The sequence below is a fragment of the Aotus nancymaae genome, unplaced genomic scaffold, assembly GCF_030222135.1.
Source record: "Aotus nancymaae isolate 86718 unplaced genomic scaffold, 86718_ANA_hifiasm-v0.15.2.pri h1tg000059l, whole genome shotgun sequence".
NCBI classification, from domain to species: Eukaryota; Metazoa; Chordata; class Mammalia; order Primates; family Aotidae; genus Aotus; species Aotus nancymaae.
In genome coordinates this window covers 179639-182477 of record NW_026988473.1, presented here as the reverse complement: position 1 = coordinate 182477, position 2839 = coordinate 179639, and the positions used below count along the sequence as shown (strand labels likewise).

Genomic DNA, 2839 nt, shown 5'->3' with positions numbered 1-2839 from the left:
CTTGAAACAACACACTTTCTCTTTCTTTTACCCTCTGTGACCTGCCAGGGCTAAAAGGGTGTTGTGCTTATTTTAGCCACTGAGGGGCCTAAGCTGATGGTGTTCACCTCATCCACGACTGCAGAGGCAGGGACATGGTGAAGCGTTCCCTGGTTCTGGCAATTTCTGCCCAGCTGACGAGGCGTACTGGCTCATACTTGTAATCCCAGCACTTTGGGAGGGATCGGAAGGAGGATCACTTGAGTCTAGGTGTCCCAGACCAGCCTGGGCAACATAGCAAGACCCAGTCTCTACAAAAAATTAGCCAGGCATGTTGATGTGTGCCTGTGGTCCCAGCTACTTGGGAGGCTGAGGTGGGAGGATCACTTGAGCCCAGGAGATAAAGGCTGCTTATTAAACTTGGTAGTGGGTTTATGCGTGTTTGTTTCATTGGTGTTTTTTACACATTCTACCTGCGTGACACAGCACCTGGCTGAAAAAAGAATTTTTAGCCATTGGCAGGGATGAATCTCCCACACAGTATATGAAGTGGAAAAAGCAAGTCTCCAAATGCAGAAGAGCAATTACCTCTGGGGAAAGAGGGCACCTTAGCACCACACTGTTGGTGATGTTTTGTTTATGTGTGTTTGTTTCGTTGGTGTTTTTAGCACATTCTACCTGCATGACGTGTAATTTTTTTTTTAAAGATCCCATTCAGGAAAGAATGCACATTCACATTTATTTTATTTATTTATTTTTAAAGCAAATGACCAAGACCCAGTTGACCAGCTTTACTTTTTTAAGCCTAATCTTAACATTACATATTTAAACATGTAAACAATTGTCAAAACTTACCAAGTTGCCAGCATTCATGCACAACTAGAAAACAACCTTATTTTATATTAAACCAGAAATGTATTACCATTAATGCAGTAATATCTTTCACTACTGAATACTAAAAAACAATTGAAATGACTTCTGTAGAAGATTTGTCCTGGCACTGTGAACGTCACAGTAGGCCAACACTACGCAGCTCACTTTTCAGACATGGTGGAAAAGCAGGTCCATGCTGGTGTTAGTGAGCAATCTTGTCCTACACTAAAGAGTCAAGGCTCACCTTGCAGTACATTTGATGAAAAAAGCAAAGTGCATGCACAGATTTACAATTTAAAAAAAAAAAAGGACCACAGACAGTGGCTCACACCTATAACCCCAGCACTTTGGAAGGCCGGGGGGGGCAGATCACAAGGTCAGGAATTTGAGACCAGCCTGACTAACATAGTGAAACCCAGTTTCTACTAAAAATACAAAAATTAGGCGGGCGTGGTGGTGGACACCTGTAATCCCAGCTACTCAGGAGGCTGAGGCGGGAGAATCGCTGGAACCCAGGAGGCGGAGGTTGCAGTGAGCCGAGATCGCGCCATTGCACTCCAGCCTGGGCGACAGAGTGAGACTCCATCTCAAAAAAAAATAGTCCTATTATGTGGTCCCAACAATAAACTCAAAAGTCTATGACAAATAGAGGCTCCAGTGAGCTGTTTATAAATAGACTAGGTACTATTATACTGAAAGTTGAGTTCCTTTGAAATCTTCAAAAAAAGTTCCTGTTAATCCTCAGATGGTGCTCGTTCCAGTCTACCATTTCTGTTCAGAGCCTGCGTGGAATTACTTGTTATCCAGGCGCAGCAGCTGCTCTTCACCGTGGATTGTTAAGGACTTTGACTGGCCGTCTTCTTCAACTTCTCTTTCTTGACCACTCTTGACAATTCTCTCTGTGGTGACTTCCGCCATTGGCCATTTTAGCAGAGGTTGATAGTGATCACAAGTTGCCCATTCCATCACCACCAAAGGACGTGGAAGAGAATGAAGCGAGGCCCCCATGATGCGGGGACCCAAATGAAGTAAATACCATATCAAAAGAAGAAAATCCACTTCCAAAAGATGGAAATCCACTGAACGTGGAGAAAAACGACCCCAGTCCCTTGGCTTCTGCTTCCTCGGGGACCCCTTTGATTCCCAAAAAAGTCCTCAAAAGGGTCTTCAAAGAAGTCAAATGAGAACGGGTCCCTTCCACCAAAAAAATTCCCTTAAGATACCAACTGGGTTACAAAATGTGAAGCCAGACTTGAACGAACTGTCACAGTGACTTCCACCTCTTCCTCCACCAATTCATCCTTCTTCGCCATATTTGTCATAGATGTTCCGTTTCTTAGCATCTGACAACACCTCTTACACCTACACTACTTGTTTGAATTTTCAGTCTGCTTCTTCTTTATTCTCAGGATTTTTATCTGGGTGGCACCTCCGTGCCAGTTTCTGACAGGTCTTTTTACTCTCCTTGGGTAAGCCATGTCTCTGCATGCCTAGAACTTCATAGTAATCCACCATGTTTTGAGTGATTGTTGGAATACGTCTGAGAACAGAGACAGCCGGTGGCGGGAGGCAGGGGAGGCGGGGTGGCGGCCTGGATCTCCTGTCGGCTCCAGCGCTGCTGTGCTTGCAATGTTTTGTATGTGTGGAAATGTCCAAAATGGAACAGATTCCAGTTGTGCTGGTGCACGAGTCTCCTTGCACACACCTTGACCTTCAGGTCTGCACACGATGCACCCACACGTGAACACTCATACAACACACTCAGGGAGCTGCTGCAGGGCCCTGGTGAGTGTCCGGGACACTGTCCCTCCAGAACTCAGGCCTGCCCATTGGGCCCCGAGGTGTCTCTGGGGCTCTAATCTTTACACTGGGCTCCCAGGAGAAGAGGTGAGGCTCCGGGTGGGCTGCTGACATGGGCTCTGGGTTGGAAGTCTTTGTGACTCAATGTTGGCCCTAAGTGCCCACATGAAGGAGCCCCAGTGAGACA

The 2839-nt window shown here is 46.1% G+C and overlaps 1 pseudogene; it reads right to left on the bottom strand.

The window, feature by feature from the left end:
* Positions 1-1644: 1644 nt before the first annotated feature.
* LOC105717682 (dnaJ homolog subfamily B member 6-like) lies at positions 1645-2367 on the bottom strand (annotated as a pseudogene).
* Positions 2368-2839: the final 472 nt, after the last annotated feature.